The sequence below is a fragment of the Carassius carassius genome, chromosome 49, assembly GCF_963082965.1.
Source record: "Carassius carassius chromosome 49, fCarCar2.1, whole genome shotgun sequence".
Taxonomy (NCBI): domain Eukaryota; kingdom Metazoa; phylum Chordata; class Actinopteri; order Cypriniformes; family Cyprinidae; genus Carassius; species Carassius carassius.
The window spans coordinates 19,997,448-20,018,100 of record NC_081803.1 but is presented as its reverse complement, the minus strand read 5'-3'; the positions used below and the strand labels follow the sequence as shown (position 1 = coordinate 20,018,100).

At 37.0% G+C, this 20,653-nt stretch overlaps 1 pseudogene; it reads right to left on the bottom strand.

The window, feature by feature from the left end:
- Window positions 1–77: 77 nt before the first annotated feature.
- Window positions 78–19,410, bottom strand: LOC132132404 (2-oxoglutarate dehydrogenase complex component E1-like; annotated as a pseudogene).
- Window positions 19,411–20,653: the final 1,243 nt, after the last annotated feature.

Sequence of the window (20,653 nt, the reverse complement as noted above, 5' to 3'; positions counted from 1 at the left end):
ACAAATCATATTAATCAAAGGCCTTAGTATCATCTAAAAGTGCACAAGATGTGTCTATATTAATGCAAAAATAAACTGTGCTCATGAAACTTTTTTTCTTGTATCAGTTATTAGTACAAACAAGCAAACAGACTGAACTGAGATGTATAACAGTAGTCTAGAATAAACATGAGCTTAAGAAAATAAATAAATCCTTTTAATTTATGTCCTGAAGAGAGTCTTTCCGCTTGCTGCTTAATCTCAGCTTATTGTTTTTTTAAATTACAAGATAAAATGATTATTTCAGCTGTCAGTCCTTGAATTCACCTACATAATAATTTGGCACTGAGTGTTTAGAGGGTGAATTGGACAGATGAAGATATAGAAGAGGATGAAGGTGAAGGATATGGTGTCTTGACATTTCCTTCATTATAAAACTGCTAAACGCAGGCAAGCTAAGTAGTTCCTTTTTTGCAATAATTAAAAAATGCATAGGGTTCCATGCATGCCCTTTAACGCCCTCATGCTATAATTTCTGAGAGACATCCATGCCAACTCGGGTAACGGATGGTGCAGACGTTTTCTTGCGCTGTTGTCCGTGGTTTTGTACATATCCAAAAATAATTATTTGCATTATTGAGGAGAAACCTCTAATTTATCAACATGCATGTAAATCGATCCCATTACCACGTAGTTGCTGAAAGCTCACATCCTTTTAGTAAATCTGCATAGATAGGCCTCTCATACCTACTCTCATATCTACTGTACAGTGCAAATCAAACCTGTGCTTTGGTCAGGACATTCCTAGCTGCCAGTCTGGCCTCTAACGCTAACAGCAGGGTGCGAGTTTCCTGAAAAACGAGGGATGGAGGGATGGAAATGAAGTGAGTGGATGGGGTGAGGTGGTTAGGACTGGCCCTGGAAGGCATTCAGGTTAAAGGCTGTGTTTAAGAACCGCTCCAGCTCCACAAGATGAGTTTTCTTGTTGCCTGTGGCAGGGGCAGCTGCAGGCTCTCGGCCGGCATACCTGAGAAGAACACATATAAATAGAAACTTAAATGCAGGTTTACATTTAGCAGACACTTTCATCCAAAGCGACTTACAATTGAGGTCTAACATGTATTATTACTTACATGCTTTAGCAATGCAAAGGATAATTGGGTACAAATACTGTTGCATGAATGCATAGCATTCAGCATCTTTTGGGCACATTTAACTGTTCAGGACCAGTAAGGGACTCATGAACAACCATCAAAAAAACAAAACAAAACAAAACAAACAGCTGTGGATCATCCAGGTAACAACAAAGTATTGAGAATCAAGCATATGTAAACTTTTAAATGGTGTCATTTTTGTAAATTCAACTATTATTTTCTAGTGTTGTCACAGTACCAAAATTTCAGTATTAGGTACCGATACCAGTGAAAATCCACGGTTCTCGGTACCAATTTCGGTACCAAAGCAAAAGACAAAAATATGCTAATAATAAAAAAAACTTTTTAGCACTAAAAATAAAACCAATGCCATTCTTTATACTTATTTACAATTGTGTTTAAAGTTTTTCTACAAGTTATATAATTATGAAAAACAGTAAACAAGTTTCACCCAAATTTAATTTGTCTTTTAATTTATGAAATTTAAACACATTTTATTTTTGGTAAATAAAGGGGATTTGCTATTAAAATTAAAACATGGAAGAAATATTGTGATTTATTTCTTTAAAAAATAAAAGTTTTATAAAAAATTTTAACAGTACTAGCAGTATCACATACATTTTACTAAATAATAGTAATATTTCTAGCACAATGCCTTTATGTAAAAATTAACTTTTAGGCCTAATGAATGCATATTTGTCATTTTAACTGAACTTAAGACTGGTGGTGATGCTTAAGATATTTTTGGTCATTGAGGGTTTCTGTAAAAAAAATAGTAATAGATCATATTAATTATTATTAAAAGATAATACTGCTACTAATTCTACTATCATACTAATGTATATACAATGCACTATGAATTGATGAGCTGCTGGGTTCATGAATATTAATCACGTTGTCTGCGTTCGGTCTAACTGATATGCTGAAATAGATCAGCGCCAGCCAATGAAATTGCCATTTGCGCATTAGCTCCGCCCACTACCAGAGAAACCGCTATGTCTTCTGCTTGTTCGAAAATTAATATGAATAATTCTAATTGAACTCCATTATTTTGACAGAAGAAGACAACAAAGAATAGTTTACATATAGCGTGTCGATTCAACGTGGTAAGACTCTCGCTCTCTCTCTCTTTGCATGTGTGAGAAACAGCGCTATCAGTAAAGCGACGAGTCGTGCGCCTTCACACAGAGTTTACAGAGCATCAAATACAGGTGCGCTGTGCGTCCATTGAGATGAACTGAAAAGTTCAAATCGCTTGATGGAGAGAGAACTCTGAAGCTCAGATGCTGACATTAATGCAAGCGTCATGCGCTTCAGTCTATGTAGTAAACAAACCCGCACTTCTCTGCCATTCATAAATTCACACAGAGACGCGCAGAACACGGATTCATATTTCAAACAACTTTTGCGGCTTAACATTTACAGATACTGGTCCATATGGAGATTTGATTTGATAAATTTATGCTAACTTTGACAAATTCCATGACTGTCCATATTAAAATGTAAGTTTCATTTTCATGACTGGATTTTGAGATTCCGTCCTCGTTTTCTGCTTCGCGGAAATCATAGCGCTGAACCGGGTTTGAACGGGACCTCGGTACTACCGGTACTTAAAGAAACCTGGTACCGTCACATTTACATTTTTTTAGTACCGACTTGGTACCGAAGTACCGGGTCTTTTGACAACACTATTATTTTCTCTTGTGGGCTATATGTAAATGTCTTTTATGTTAAATATCTTATTCTAGGATCTCTTATTTTGGTAAAACAATTAACATTTTTCAGAATTTTTTGTCCTTTTTGACCACAACTGTATATATTTTTTCCCTCACAATAATACAATGCAAAGTAAACTTTCCTTGACACATGTCTGTATGCCAAATATCATTCTTTTAATTTTGGAGAAAAATGTGACCTAGTTTGAGAGATTTTGTAAGATTTACTCTTCGGATGAATTTAATGACACGAGTTACCATATGGGACGGGTGTTGTTGAACACCCTGCTGATGCGTGGCTTGATGTAGTCGTGAAACTATTAGAACTTGAACTACTTTAGGGGTGCAGACATTAAGTGAAAATTACAATGCTGTGTATAAATGGTCCATTTAATAAATATAATTATGAAAGTGTATAATTTGTGTCCACTGTGTCCTCCAGGCCTCTGGTCTTTCATTCTTTGGTGAGGTCATAATAAACTTTCCATGTGCAGAAGATGAGACGCTTCACTTCAGCTGAACTCTGTGATGCACTTCCTTCCTGAAGTGTGTGCCTAATCAAACCCCAAAAACACCCAAATGTTTCTAAAAAAATATTTCGCAGGACGCTGTATGACTGGGAAATTTACAAATGGACAAACCTGGCGACATGTCGTCAAAACTTGACTTGGCCTCTGGGTGACGTAGCAGTGATTTAGGTGTGAAGATAATGAGCTAGAGTAAATGGGAAAGAATAAAACTTCATGAAACCACAAGTAAGCTACAGACAGAGTCCCACAATGTTTGATAAATACATTTTCATGTATCCATTCAAAACAATGTGTAACCCATTTTGACTAAATCATTGAAAAAGCTACTTAAAAAAAACTATTTACTCCCAAATTGGAGATTTACTCTACACAAATGGAATCGCTATCAAATTAAATATTTTACAGCAAAAATACTCAAATTTGCATTGCAAATATATGATTTTCCATGATTAATCCATGCTTTCCAAAACTAGAAAGCAATTTTCAAATTCCCTGATACTTACAGGTTTTTAATGATGAGGGAAACCTGTAGAGATGATGAAAAAAGTTAAATGTCTCTTACAGGCTTTCTGAAGGGCAGAAGGATCTGCCTCCAAAGAACATGGAAGTAGTTCGCAGGAGTGGAACAGTTTACCACAATCCAGTCAAAGTCCTCTGTGATTTTCTGTGTCAAACAAATAAGTATTAAGACAAGAACAATATTCATAGTTAATATGATGTTTGGTTAACATGTTCATGCTTAAAAAAGCCAGAGACTTACATCAGGGTCATCATTGCACATCTGTAGGAGACTCTCTGGACGGGCAGAGGAGTGCTCTGGACCCTGGAAAGATCACCAAGAAAGTAATGAAAAAGGGAACTGATGACAAGATGCAAGCTCAGAGGTGGACTTAGGATGAAAAGACCTCACCATGCCCTCCATGCCATGAGGCAGCAGCAGCACGATGCCGTTCTGTCAGACCTACTTGGCCTGGCCGGGGGAGATGAACTGGTCGATGATGCACTGGGCTGTGTTGTGAAAGTCTGAGCCTCCCAGAGCACTAGAGCATCAGGACTCGCCATGGCAAAGCCAAGCTCAAAACCTGTACACAAAAAACACAGAGCTCAGGAAATTCTTGTCCAGTGGGCATATAATGTGCAGCTTCTTCTGGGTTTGTTTGACTGACAGCAACCCGCCACAGTTCATTTGGTTTATACCCACCAAGAACCCCGTATTCTGACAGGGAGCTGTTGCACACAGTATAAGGAGCCTGGTTGGGGTCAATGTAGTTCATGGGAATGCAGGTCCGTTTGTCCACATTCTGATCGTGTAGGACATGGTGCCGATGACTGTATGGGGATAAAAAGGTAGACTAGGGAGTTGCTTCCAAATCCATTTTATTCAGAAGCAGCGGTGGCCATATCCAACAATTTTGGCACACATGCTGGTAGGATTTCTCCCAGTTTAACAAAAGGAAAAGTATTAAGACTTTAACATAAAAACATTTTAAATAAAGATCATCATTTTACCAAGTTCCAGATTGAGGATGATTCCTATAAAACTATATTTTCTGCAAGCTTTTTTCAAAAACTGAAAGGAAAAAATAAATGTTACATTTGTTTAGAGTAGAGATGCTCATGTTAACCGTTTTTCAAGAATTTTGTCCAATTAATACAATCAGTTAAATGGTTTAAAAAGTTATAAAAAAAAAAAAAATCCCCAATTATTTTATTATTTAAAATGTTTACAAAATGTTATCGTCTTTACTTCCATTACAATCGTCATCCATCTAAACTTTACTGGTGAGATTCTGGTTTGCTTTATTCAGCCCATACAGACTAGTCCTTACTTCATATTTAATAGAGGTATGTTTGTTCCCAGCAATCGCTGCACAAGTTAAGGTTACGTATCATGACTAAAGCATGTTAGTTCTAGCCCTCTTGGAACTCAGAGATTGCATTGCAGTGCCTGCAGTTAAAACAAAAAGTCTTTGTATAGAAGTCTATGAGAACAGTCTGGGCAATCCTCAGCTAAAGTGAAATTACCTAAAAAGGGGCAGTACTAGATAGAATGCTGATTGGAATAAACACTATATCCAAAAGGCAGAAAAATCAGTCTAGAACAGTATAGCTGTGGTTGAATGTGATGGTAAAAATCACCCTTGTTCAGTAGCATGAGATGCAGCTGTTCTTACCTGAAGGTCCCTCTCTCCACATCCTGACCACTGAGACGCACATGAATGCCTTCCTTTAACAGAGAACCTAAGGCCACGTATTCTCCCAGAGCCCAGTCCACTGAGCGGTTCTGCACTATCGTTGCCCTGCCCTTCACGATGCGGGTGAGAACATAGAAAAAGACAGACAGAATGAGTACAGATGCTGGCTCAAATCAAAAAATACCAATGTGACTGAGCACTTCTTCATTAAGACCAGTGAATGGACAGCTCATGCTCTTGGGTTGACCGTCCAGAGTGAAGAAACCTGAAGGGTACAGTACAAATGTCAAGTCAAGTATATTTCAGAGCAAATACACACATGCAAAAGTGTCTCAGTTTAGGGACATCAGCACAAACACACACACCTGAAATAATATTTCCAAAATATTAATGTTTTACTGTATTTTTGGTCAAATAATTACAGCCTTGGTAAGCAGAAGAGACTTCATTCAAAAACATAAAAAAATAAAAAATATCTTACAGACCCTAAACTTTTGAACTGTAGTGTATAACTAATTTGAAGAGAAAGTTTTGACGGAGAGTGTGTGCGAAACAGACCTGGTTGTTTACGACCACATGAATAGTGCCGTGTGTGGTGTAGGACGGAAGGTCACTCAGGTGGAAGGTCTCATAGACGATGCCCTGACCTGCGAAGGCTGCATCTCCATGCAACAAGATGGACATCACCTTGAGACAAAGACACAGTTTTCTTAGTGACACCATGTCAATCATGTCTTGATGTCTGATCACAAAAGACGATTAAAGACAGCTATTAAAACTGTTGATATAATAGAACTGATCACACCTTTGTCTTTGTGAGGGAACTGTTTAATCTTTAGATATAGGCCTCTTGATTTGTACTTTACATTTAGTCCACGTCTGTACAACTTGATAAATGAAACCTTAAGCTAATGCCTGCACTTGAAATCTATAGTAATACTAGATTTGTTTTCCTGATGATTGGATTAAAATCCTGCTAATGTAATAATGGGCTTTTTATTGAGTTTTATTAAGAGAAACACGTATGTTTAATAACATAAGCATAGATGCTAGAACCACGTGGGCAGTTCACACACCCTCTTGCCGTCAGAGTCACCACAGTAGAACTGCTCTGCCTTGGTCTTGCCTTGCACAACAGAGTCCACTGCCTCCAGGTGTGAAGGGTTGGCCATCAGAGACGGTGTGATGTGGCGATCAGTGACCCGGTTGATGCGTCTGTGGTACATACCCAAATGATACTTCACATCACCTGAGCCCTAAAGACAAATCAGAAAGAGAAACTGAAACATGAACAGAACTGGAATGTCAAGATTCTTTGTTTGAAAGGAGCATTAAATATATTATATAGCTTATACACTATAACTTTCTCATTACAGTACTTAATGTTTAATGTATCACTGCACTGCTTGTTCCAGATTTGCATTATTTGTTAAACATTATGACTTCCATTTTAAAGTTGTCATGAAATGACAATTCAATCTATTTCTAAGTGCATGTTACTGTGAACAGTTCACCTATGCATATGGTTTACCCTTTTTTAGTTACATCATAATTATCAAAGCTTGTATCCACCACAGGATAAAAAAAAGGTAACTGCAACTTTTTTTTTTCTCACAATCTAACCTATTCAAAGAAAAATAGTCAGAAATGTGAGATACTTGCAGTTACTTTTTTTAAATCCTGAGGTGGAATTGAGATACAAACAACAAAAAATAAAATAATTCAATAAATGAATCAGGATTGTGAGATAAAATATTGCAATTCATTTATTTTATTCCTTAGCAGGAAAGAATTGTAAGATGTAAACTCAGAATTCTGAGGGAAAAAAGCTTGTATTGCGAAATGCTGCTTTATATTGAACACTTTAAACAAATTCACAAGCACACGATTTAAAGCGGCTTGCACTCCTGTCGGATGCATGTGCTGCTTAGTGCATTCAAGACAAGTTTTCCTCAGCACATGATTTACAGCTTATGGTTCCATCCTTATCTGCAAATGATAGAAAGTCACACCAGTATTTTGAATCATGACTTAAAAACGAGGTATGTCCTGTACTGTCATTTTTGTGGAAAAATTGCTGAGATGGGACCTCAGAAAAAAAGTAGATCTGGCTTTTTATTTGTGTATAAACTCTGAAATATTTGTTTTGGAATCTGTATAGTGAGCTGAACTAGAAACTAGCTAGAAAGAGCTGCTCACCTCATATGCGGCTTCCAGCTTTGAATCAAACTGGCAGAAAATCTGTTCCAGCTCCTTCCTGATCACATTAGCAAGCACATTCAGACGGCCTCTGATGGACAGCAGACAATTCAGACAGGTTTCAACAGCACTATATACACTGTATTTTTCATCAACCAGAATACATTGTACATTCAGTTGTTCCTCTACCTGTGTGGCATTCCCATGATAACGCTCTCCACTCCGTTCTCACTAGATTTGTCGATGATGGTTTTGAGTGCTGGAATGAGAGACTCGCATCCCTCTAGGCCAAACCGTTTCTATGATGAACATTTCCTCTGCAGGAACTCCTCAAACCTGGCAGCATTACAAAAGCATGGACATATAAAAAAATACACATACACAAAATACAAAAATACACAAAAAACACATTTTTGGAAAAATTTGCTCATTCCGACTCATTTTGCCAGCATGGATCACATCTAAAAAAAAAGTATCATCTGCAAACATATGATGGAAGTGAATTGTTTGATGCAAATTATTCCCTTTTCTTGCCTTTCTTTAAATGACCTTAAAACAAATGATGTCAATTTTAGTGGATGTATGAATTAATTTCCGTTTTGTAAAGGGTTCTGCTTAAAAAGTGTGTCTTCATGTCTCTGAAAAAAAAAACAAAGGCATGGACAGACCTGGTTGAGCAGACCATACGGGCCAGTAGTGTCCTTTTCTCATCCAGAGTAAACTGCATCACTCCTGGCTTCTCAGACTTCTGTCTGATCCACTGGCACTGCTGCAGGTCATTGATGAACATGAACTCCACCCCGATGTGCTGACAGTAGGCCATCTGCAAAGTGCAATGATAGAAAAGTCATGCAAAACAACCAATCTTTATAGTTCGATAGCAGAAAGACAAAACTTTTATATTGTTGGTGGATACATACCTCTAGACGCCGGATAATTTCCCTGAGTGGAAGGGCACTTTCACTTCCCACGATGAAGGTGGTGGTGGGAAGCCGGAAAACTTTATCCAGATCTGCTTCTTCCAGTCCATAGAAGCCTGGCAGCAGACATGCAAACACATGGATGGAGAAGAGGGAAGAAGGGCACGAGAAACAAAACACCACAGGGAATCCGACCGGCACACATAAACACAGAAGACGAAAAACTGCGATAGAGGAAGTATGGATGTGAAACAATTTTATGTTTTTTATCAATTTAAAGCAAATAAAAGCACATTCAAGCACATAAGACACAGAACATGCAAAAAAAAAAGGATGAGGGCAGAGGAAAACGGAAGGATGAGGGTGAAAAACAGATCTTTTTCAGTCTTTTTCCAGAGGGAATGCATGCATAAGATGCTACAGATGGCAACATGTTAGTCTTAACATGCATGTTTGAACAAACACATTTTACCTAGAAATGTTTTTTTAGAGTACAGCTGAACTCTTTTTCTCATTGATTAATAAGCAACGTGAGTGTATTATTATCTGCAAACCATTAAGCAGAAATGTAGACCAGAATCTCACATAGTGGTTTGTTCTGAACTATGATCTCAAGGTGTGCTAAAACATGGGATTCATTCACAATTTGTAACGCAGAGCTCCAGACAAAAAAGCTCCATTGGCTCCTATAAGAAACAAAATTAGCCGCTAAATTATTGTTTTAGGTGCCACAGAATAAACATATATTATAATTATTTTAAACATTTCAATCATACTGTCATGTGTTTGTCTCATCTTTTCTTGTCTTTATCAGCATTTTAATCCATCTTGTAGATGTCCTGGGAACTAAGGATCACTTAAATTGGGCTCCTAATCAATGCATTTTATAAATGTTGTCACATATCTTTCAAACATCTAGTGTGTTTTTCTTCATAAGAAACATGTAATTATATAGAAGGTGTTGAATTTTACCTTTATCTCTTGCATTATATCTTATGTCAACAAGTTAAGTAAAAATATGAATATGCAATATAGTGCATAAATTTAGCAAAATGCTCCTATTTATAGTTATTTTATCATGCTGACCAATGTGATTATGGACACCGAATGGCTATTCTACAGTCAATGTACTGTTAGGTGGCAAGTTTTCACACTGAATGAGTGATTACATGAGACAATTCAGTAAGATAAACTGTATTCTATATACCTTTTAATGTCCATTCATGTTTATTTTTTGTACTATAGTAGTAAAGAGAAAGATATGATGGGTTCACGTGCCACTTGAACTGAGGCACTAAAGTGATCGCTCGTGCCACATTAAAAAGCACCAAAATGGCATTTATAGGTATTTGGCAGAATTTTAAAGCTGATACTTTGTTTATTAAAATGCAACAAAGCTTATTGCGATTATTGTACCACAAGTGCGCTAAAAATAATATAAAGCTCATGCATTAACAGAACACAGCATTTAGACTAAAGATATCGATAAGAAGAAGCTGTGGTATTGATTATAAACAAACTGTTATATTGCTAAGTCCACACAGCTGAGAGCTTTTCTGCACCGGTCTCTCATGACGCCACAAAAGCTGCTTTTAGCAGGTATTCTGTCAACGCTGTTGTTATGCAGAGATGAGGTATGTTTTAAAGTATTTTTTTCCACTAAAACTTTGATGCGCATCATCATCAGTTTATTACATCAACATAACACAAAATGTGATCGTAAAACAAAACAAAAGTAATTGCATGCAAATTTGTTCTACTCGCCACTAGTGACCAGTGAACTTCTTGCAAATGCGACCGTTCGCAGTCTGGTGCCCTGTAACACGAGTTGTTCCAGTTTACTTGTCTCAATGCTGCAGGCAAGTAAACATGGTAACATTCCTGCAACACCAGTTAAACAAGATTATGCTTAACTATACATAATGACAAAAGTAAAAGAACAAAGATCAAACTGAGAATGTAACCACATATAGCAGGTTTGTCAAGTCAAAAGTGATAATCTGGTGGTTTCTAGATCACATCCTTTAATGTTGGTCTGTGGGAACAGTTTTTCTACACATACATTTTGTCAGTCAGACAAAAGTCAGATGGCTTAGAAAAGAGTCAAGAGTCATATAATTTAAATGTTATCACTCACGTCTGTAGCTCAGATGGAACATAAAGTTTAATTATTTTGCAATAGTTATATTTATATTAACACCACTATAAATTACCATTATAAACTGGAATTCATCAAGGGTTACTTTGGGAGAGTTTAACAGAATGTCACTGCCTCAAACCTAAGCTCTGAGGCTAAATCTGACATTCTGTGAGGATCAGGACATTATGTAAGAAACAGACCTTAAGTATGGTTAATGAGGGAAATCGCCATGTATGCCAGCTGTGGCTCCTGCAAGGAGGAAAACGGCGTAGTGCCACGTGGAGTTACATAAATTAATATCTGCTAAGAGCTTTTATTTATTTTTTATTTTTATTTGTTTCATTTTCATTTAAATATTTTTGTTATGTGCTTTTGTCATTTTTATTATTATTTAAAAAATTTATTTTTATTAAAATTTAGAAATTTTAATCATTCAAGTTAAACTGATTTTAAGTTAGTGGTCACAGTAGCTCTAATGCGAGAAGTGATGAACGTAGGAGAATTCACTACACAACAGTCTTTAATAATCCAGGAACGAGGAGTACAAGGCAGGCAGGAACACATAGGAAGCACAACGGGGAATGGTGATCAGACGTATAAGACCCGACAAGAAAACATGGGACAGACTACACCTTAAATACACAACTTAGCAAGGTCATTGACAAGACATACTGGGCAGCAATGAACAATCAAACACAAGGGAAAACTAGTTCAAGGAGCACATGGGGAGGAAAACCAACACACTGACAGTTCATATTCCTGACATTACCAAAGCAATATTCCCATTTTCATTGTTTCTAAGTTTATATATATATATATATATATATATATATATATATATATATATATATATATATATATAAAACATATACATTTTATTTTAGCTTTATTTCAATTATCAAAACTGATTTTAGCTTGATTTGGTTAACAATAGCAACACTGCTATAAACGGTTTGGAAAAGCAAGTTCAAGTATTCAGTTACTGACAGCTTTTTAGGAAGAAGCCTAAGGACAATGCTTGGACAACAAAATCATGGACATAGGTTCCACTAAACAGCAAGGCTCTCTTTTTAACTATGCAACACACTAAATTGATTTAATCACTGCTTTTTGATCAGGGAACTGGTGGGAGCTTCTAAAAATGCTACTAAAATGCACTAGCTAGTCCTCATAACTCCAGCTCTGAGGTGAGACAGACAGGCTTTAAATAGTCCTATCACTGTCCTATCCAATAAACTGTCATATCACGTCGTGACCTGAAAACAACTGAACCTGTGAGGTGTTCTGAAAAATACACTGAGCAAAGCATTTCCACTGAATGAAACACTGAACAATGCAGCGCTGGAAAACTCACTCAACCCCATATAGTGCACTTTGAAACCGACTGACTGAGCTCTCACTAGTACTGGATGCTTATTGACAATCAGCCTGCCATTGATAAACGGTCTAAAATATCAAGCTTTGCCATTAGAAGGAACTGATCAGTCAGAGCAAAGCCATTTGGGATGCTGAAAATTGGAATCTGAATGATTATCTGTTTTAACTTATTGACTGTTTTTTATTCAAATTTTGCTTAAGTAGAACATTGTACGGCCGAAACACATTCTCATAATTAGCAATTTTGTCTTGTTTTCGAGTAAAATAAATCTAAACTACTAAGTTATATTTATTTTTTCTTATTTCAATGGCAGGACATTTATGCTAAAAACAAACATTTTCAAGTGGGATAAGAAATATCAACGTAATTTGAGATATTTTTTTCCGAAAACAAGTCTGTCCTCTTATACTATGCAATTCTTCCAAATTCTGTGATAAATGGTAATTAAACAAATCACATATTTTTTTACAAATAGTCATGACACAATGAACCTGAAGATCAGGAATCGAAACATTTGATGAGCTATTTTGAGTTTGTATGGGGCATTCTGATGGTTCACATTTCCCAAATTGTTGTGTTGGCTGTTCTGACGATAAACTAACCACAATCTTCCTCAGCTGACTGTGTACGAAAGGCTTGTCTCTTGCTACCAATCTTCCATGCTGAATGTGTGCATGCAGATAAACCTCTAAAAAACGGTATGTGCACAATACAATGAGAAATAAAGCTAATGCTATCCACAGCATTATCAGCCTAGGCATTACCAGTGTAAGACAATATGAAAATGGCAATCTGCAGAGTGAAAGAGGAACTACAACATGACTCTAGATGAAATACGTGTTTCACAGACAAGCAGGCACTTTTGAGGTCAAAAATGATGTATACAAGGCATCAAGTAACATAATTTACAATGGGCAAAGCCAGGGGACTGCATATGATAATGTACAAACTTAATTTTGGCACCATTATTTGGCATCACACATCTATTCCAAATAGGAGGCAGCACAATAGTCTAATCAAATGTCATCCATACACTATGTTCAAAAGTTTTGGGTCAGTAATTTTTATATATACAGTGGAAATCAAAATTAGAGATCAACCTACAATTTAATACATTTCAAGGTCACTGCTTAGTAGTGGTGGGCAGTATGACCAAAAATTAATATCAGAGTATTTTTCAAAATGATACTGGTTTCACGGTATATTTTATTTTTTTCCATGCATGACCAGTTGTAAACCACATTTTCTGATTAAGAGGGAAAATAGGCTACTGCAGTAGATTGACTTAGAATGCCCTATTTTATACTGTCATGATGAGGGAACATTGTAGAAAAACACAACCCATTAATACATCTTAACCAGGAGTCACTCTCATTTATAATCTGATAAAAGCAACACGCATGTCCAGTAGATGAATGTTGAGCGGCTATGTGGGGGTTTGCTATGCGATGCCTCTCAGCCACTCACTGCACAGAACAGACACCGAGAAAGACGACTCTGTGCCGGGAGAATCAGATCACTGGCAACATCTTCCAACTGAATCATAGCTAAAGTTTATCCCAAAAAGTTGCTAGGTTTGTCAGTACAGTATATATATTCTATGGAAAAAAGCCCTTAAAAGCGTCTGAGGGTTGCAAAATCTAGTGCTGAAGTCGCTCGTGCGTGTGAGGCGTGGAAGCTGATGAGAGCGGGCAGTGGACGAGTTCTTTTGTCATCACGCTCTACTAGTTCTACAGCTTCAGTTTCGGAACGTTCACGCTTAGTAACACATAAAACTCTGTCCTCGCCACAGTGCAACAGTGAAAAGAGACCCCATCAAACGCGTTCCGTACATTATTTAAACAACACCAGTATTGTGGTATTTTAAAAATTCATATCATATGAAAAATAAACACCGGTAATCGGTCAATCGGTATACCGCCCAGCACTACTGCTTAGTCCTATTTGAAGCTATCATAACAGGAGTAGGCATTTTTAAGCGTATTTCATAAATTAATTGTATTCTGAAGCAAAGTTTAAAAACTTAAATGAGATTTTTGAAAAATAGAATGATCAAAATTAAAGAAAAATGACAGATACCTCCAAGTTATTGTTGTTAATCTTAATTATTTGATAAACCCTATTTAACTGGCAATATTCCTCTAATTTTCACTGAGATTGTAAGATGGCAGCTCTAAGCTGACTGAAACCCTGCAACAGGAGGCCAAAGGGACGACCCTTACAGCCTCTGCATGAGATGTTTGAAACATTGACATGGCAGGTGAATGCAAATGTTTATCAGAACCCCCTTCAGCAACATGCGGTACCGTCCCTGCAAGAATCTCCCAATCAGCCAGCAATTTTCATGCAGGACAATGTCCCTTTCACACTGCAAATCAGGCAACCTTCCAAACCTTGTGCTACAGTGGTTACAGTTCTCTAATTATGATCAATGTGTTTTCCACAAAATAAACGTTTTTGTTGAAATGCCTTGGTTATTTTGTCAAACATGTTAGGAACAGTGGTAGGCTATACCCACAGCTAATAATCCTTCAAACTTTGAGCAATGAAGATTAACAATATTTAAATAAAATAAAAAACAAAATCAAGTATTTATAGATTTTCTCTAATTTTGATCTCTAATGTATATGTATATTTGTTTTCAGAAAAGACACATTAAATTGATCAAAAGTGACATTTTTATTGCATTTAAATTTAATCCTGAAGACAATGTATTGTTGTTTCCACAAAAAATATTAAGCATTACAATTGTTTTCTACATTGATAATATAAAGAAATGCTTCTTGAGCAGCTAATCACCATTTCACATTTATTTCTGAAGGATCATGTGACACTGTTTGAAATAATGGTGCTAAAAATTAAGCTTTGCATAACATAAATAAATTACATTTAAAAATATATTCAAACAGAAACTTTTACAATTTTAAATTGTAATAATATTTCACGATATTACTATTTTTACTGTATCTTTGATCAAATAAATGCAGGTTGGAGCAGAAGAGTTCTTTTAACTAAAAAATCTTATCAACCCCAAACTCTTAAGTATAGAGTCAAAAGTCCTACTAATTAAATTTGCAATTTCACTTAATAATTGTGTGTGCTATACATATTTTTGGACTTACTAGAGTATTCATCTGTCTACTGTAATCAACTGATCATTGGCAGCTAGGTTTGAAACAAGATCATCAACTCCAGTTTCACCCATTTCCCAAGATTTTTTATAATATGTTGAACCAGCACACAAACAACACTAACTGCTGAGTGTGCTTGTATTTTACTCATTGCAAATATCCAAACAGGTCTGAACAACATGCATGCTCCAGGTAAGGGAGGACAACACAAAAATAAGCCATGCCACCTAAAAAGATTTAATCATTCTGCAACACCTGATCAAAACCTCACCAAGTTTACCAGAGAATGTGATTATATCTTCCGGGATGCATGAATCAAGATCTGCATCCATAATTCCCAGAGGATCCAGCTGTGCAACGTGGTGCTCTCGAATCTGCAAGTAGTTCCAGAAAAAAGACATACAGACAGAAAAAGAAAAAGAGGAGAAGGTAGGACAGTAACCCAAAGAAAAGTAGGGACAGTTAAGGAGGTAAGATTGGGACAGAGCGAGTGTGAAAGCCACCAGAGAGATGACAGAAGAACAGGGATAGAAGGACAGAGCAAAGTTAACACAATAAATGAGCATGCTCCCAATCACACTGAACACCACAAGCAGTTCTCACCGGACTGATGGGACCTGATAGAAAGTTGGGCATTGTCAAAATTTACACAACTGATGCCCAAGTTTGGCTATATGATGACCTCTGACCTGTGAACAAGGCAACAGCACTTACAAGCTAACAGAGGAGCACAATCACAGTTTAACATTCTTTACTAAGGCACTTATATTTTATATTGAAAGGGTCCTAGCTTTTCAATTAATCAAATTAGGCAAGATAATCAATTTAAAAAATATGCCAGGGGTGAGGATATATTTAAATCAGTTCTATGCAGATTTGCAGATAAAGGTTATGTGTCGAAAAGATCCTCACATGATACAGGAGGATAATATGAGGTCCTCATCCACTTTATCCAACATATTGGACCAGCAATATATGACTGAAACGTTGAAAAGTTTGGAAGTAAGGCAGTACAATACCACCAAATAGGAATGCTGACTTGTTTGTTAATCTTTTACAGAGTAAACTGGTCAAAACAATGAAATAACTTAAATTTGGTCTTCCACCAGTTTTTCCACATTAGGCTGAGCTCCAACCAATGCCTGGGCCTGAGACGGTCCTGAGGGACTCACCCCCACTGGAGGTGGACTTTGGTAGGCAGATCCAGGGGGAGCCCCTTCATTGGCATTACGGAAAAAGATATCCCAAGACTGTTGAGAAAGGAGAAAAGAAATCACAGTAGAAGAATAATAATACTTCAAGTGCTGTGCACTAAAAAGATTATTTTTAATGTGTTAATGTACATCAACTAGGACTTGGAAAATTAATTGATGCATCGCAAATTGAGAAATGATTCAGCGATTTTCAGAATGCATCGCTTTTCTTTCTCAAGTCGATTCTGAGCTTAGTTTTGAACAGCAGATGGTGCTGCATGCTTTAGAAACAGCCGTACTCAGCTTGTTTTCAAATCCTAACACAGTCTTGAACCTAAAATAATCATTCATAAAATTTGAAAAGGTTAGAGCTTTACAAGGGTGTTCACAGTGGGCTGTTTACATTAATCTTTGCGTCATAAAAGCATTCTAAGACGAGGTTTTACATAACACACAAGCACTCTTCAGCACTTTTCTTCATTAGCATTTGAGTGGGCGGATAAAAACTAGATTAGAGCACCATCTGATGTTAAAATCTAAGCTCGGAATTGATTCCAGAGAAAATTGTGATGCATTCAGAAGATCTCAGAATCGATTCATGAATCATAACATCCCTAACATCCACTGACGTACACAAGTTATTCTGCATTATTAAAATAAAATGTTGAATAGAAATTTAAATTTTCTTTTTAGTATTGTTATTTGACATATATAAATTTCACAAAGAATTGTGCAGCATTTTGTCCAACAATAATGAAAAGATAACATTTATTTTTTGTTAAAAATAAATAAATAAGAATTGTGAGAAAATCGTGAAATCAGTATCGTGCATCGTATTGCATCATGAGTTGAGTTGAGTGTATCATTACATCCATACTGCTGACCAGCAGAACTGTTGTCTTGTAAGAGTAAAAGCTAATTTATGTAAATGTGTATAAATATGTATAGCAATATATACATGCACTGACAGACAGTAATGACTGTTAATCTAAAGGTATGCTTAAGTTTGTTCAAAGAAATAAATAATAATGATACTAAAAACATACATAACTAAATGAAAGGGTAATGCAGCAGGTTTGTCCACTGCACCTGACTTAGTGTGTTTCAGTATGATACATTTTTGCAGTTCTAGGTTCTCGTTCTAGTTCTGGAAACATGCAAGCGCATGTGAAATGGAAAAGAAAAAGTCTTACATAACAGCCCTGCAAAGCTAAGCTTACGGTCAGAGAGGGGAAACAAAGTCACATTATGAAACGTGGATGTCCTCAAGTAACAACCTTGAAGACCAAAGAAGTTCCTCTGCAGTTTAATACACAAACAAATCAGTTAGGTTCATAAAAGAATCATTCTAACTGCCATGGGAACTGAATCAACAAATTCATTTCTAAATATTTGATTCAAAAGAATGTTTCATTCACAAATCAAGACCTCGCTACCTCTTACATGAATCTGTCAAGACGATTTAGGATGGATATTATTAAGATTTTTAGAAGATTACAACTTGTGCAAAGTTATATGGGTGCTCAAAGTCCTCAAAGATTCACTTTCATATATAATATGGGTCTATAATGAAGTTAAAGTAAGTAAATGATGACAGAATTCAACAGTGATGACAGTGTTGCTCTTTCAACACTCAAACAATTACCAACTCACCTTTTTAAAACAAACCTGAAGACCAAAAAAGGAAAGTCATTTGAGAGGCAGTTATTGAGTTGTGATGAAAGATTATGAATTTTTTTTTTTTCTGTAGTAGTACAGCATTGTCAGGACTCGTGTATGATCTGTCCTTTTTTCTTCCTTTTTTCACGTTGTTTTTTTTAAATATTTTTTCCGTTTCTACAAATTTTTCTACACTTTTATTTGTTTTGTTTCCATTTTTTTCTCTCTTTGACTTTTAATATATTTTCTCTGGTTTTTCTTCCCTTTGCTCTAGCGCCAGCTGATCTCGCTCAGCAATCTAGGCTGCAGCTTGTCTGACGCATCTGTTCCCTCTATCTCGTTACTCACCCTATTTATTCTGCTTGATTTTCACTCCTCCTTGTCAGTGTGTTCTGTGATGTTTTGGCGTTTGGCTTCGGTTCCGTCCTGTTCCTCTTTTCTGGGCAATACGTTCGTTGGTTTGTCTACCCGGTTGGTGTAACATGTGCTTTGCCCTCAGAGGATTTTGGACTGCTCTTCTGGTTCTCGACCTGGACTATTTTTGACCTAGATACTGCCTGCTGTTCTCAGCCCTATCTGCACCTTGCTTGACCCCTTGTCTGTTCGACCATTCTCCTGCCTACCGTTTTGGATTTGTTGCTCCTCTCCTGGCGCTCTCAAAGGCTGAGCGCACGACCTGCCCGCTGTGCAGTTGGAAGTTAAGACTGAGTTTTTTCCCGAGTTGGGTTTTTTGTTTTTTGGACGTTAGGACGTTCCTTCTGTTAATAAAGTTACCATTTTCAGCCTCATCTGCTCTTGGGTCCTTATCTGTCCTGACAAGCATCCACTGATTAATCTTCCACAATAGGACCAGGAATATGTATTGTGAAGGTAAACCGGGTGAATTTTGATTTCACAAGGATCTTAAGTGTCGTAACTGTGGTATTGCAGCAAAGCAGCAAGGATTTTCTCAAAATCCTCTACGTCGAGATCTGACCTCTTACCTTGTGCACACTCTTGGGGTTCTCCAGCCATGCATAGTACATCTCCTCCACATAGTTGGAGCTCGTCCTATTGAGAAAAGGCTCAGCGGCGACGGGGGCCGTGTAGCACTGAAAGGGCTGAAACGTCCTTAGGGCCCCAGGTGTTACCACTGTCCTCTGTTGTGAGAAACTTGTAGCATTGTGAGAGGCTGTGAGCAGCCTTAGCCATACAATGCAAGTCCTAAAGCGATGCATCAGAGTCTATAAACCAGCTCCACCGCTTCTCCAAACCAAACACGAGAATTAAAGCTCCACACAGCACTGAATCAAACAGATCCTGGATGTGTTATTTTCATAAAGGTGCTTGTCCTCCTACTGCTCCACTCAAGGTCTATTTGATTGAAGTACCAGGAAACTGAAAGAAACGCCAGAATGTCAGTAAATAAGATGAATAAAATGACACTGCGTCAACAGTAAATGTTTAGAAATGAACAGCATTTTTTTGTGCCTGCCCTACAGGTCTGTTTTGCTCATTAGTCTTGCTAAGGATTCTTCCCAAACATGAGACAGTTGCACATGTGTTACCCTTTAATTTATGAGAAAGACAACAACATTTTTGAACCCTGAAACACTCTAGTAAATGAAAACAGCTGGCATTTCTTCAGTATGAAGTTCAAACACTATACATCAGGGTTACTGAACCTGTAATGTGTAGACCTAATCACTGGATACCAAAACCTCGTCGAGCATGATTATGACATTAAACATTTCAACAGTGGGTGAAAAGTCTGCCTGACAAGAAAAAATTATCTGTGCATAGAAAATGGCTCTTCTTGGAAATAAGAAACATATACCAAAAGAGCCAAAAATAAGTTATAATAAGAGTTATAATAATCTCTTAGCAGCAGCTCAGGTCTCTTGAGTAACGTAACGGTCCACACCGACTAGCTTCAGCTAACACCAGCAAATACGAAACTCTCGATAAAACCATTAAACGTCTGTTTAAATTGCCATTGTCTCAATGTAAGAGAATAGAATATATATTATACATCTCGAACAACAAACAAACTATTAAATGTGTCTAATTATAGAGTTTTCTCTTTAGGGTTGCTGACAGACGCAGAAGTGACTCCCTAACGCCTCACTGACAGAAGCATTAAAACATCAAAAACGCGGCGAAAGCAGATAAAAAGCGATTCGAATACTTACTCTTAGAGCGAGAGATTCTGTGGAGTGCAGTTTAATGTCATGAAACATAAAAAAAAATTAAAGCGAAATAAAGAGTGAGGTATCAGGAGCGGATGAGTCTCGTGGCGGCTCATTTCTATGGATTTCTAGGCAGCGCGAACAGCGTCTTCGTGTCATGAGCGCGCCGCGCATGACGTCAGCCTCACAACACGAGGAGCAGCATTAACTTTTTCCATGCAAGTTTTGTAATGTAAAGCATGGGTGAGGCCAGAAGCTTCCTATCTTTAAATCTTAATTTGTAAGTTAGACG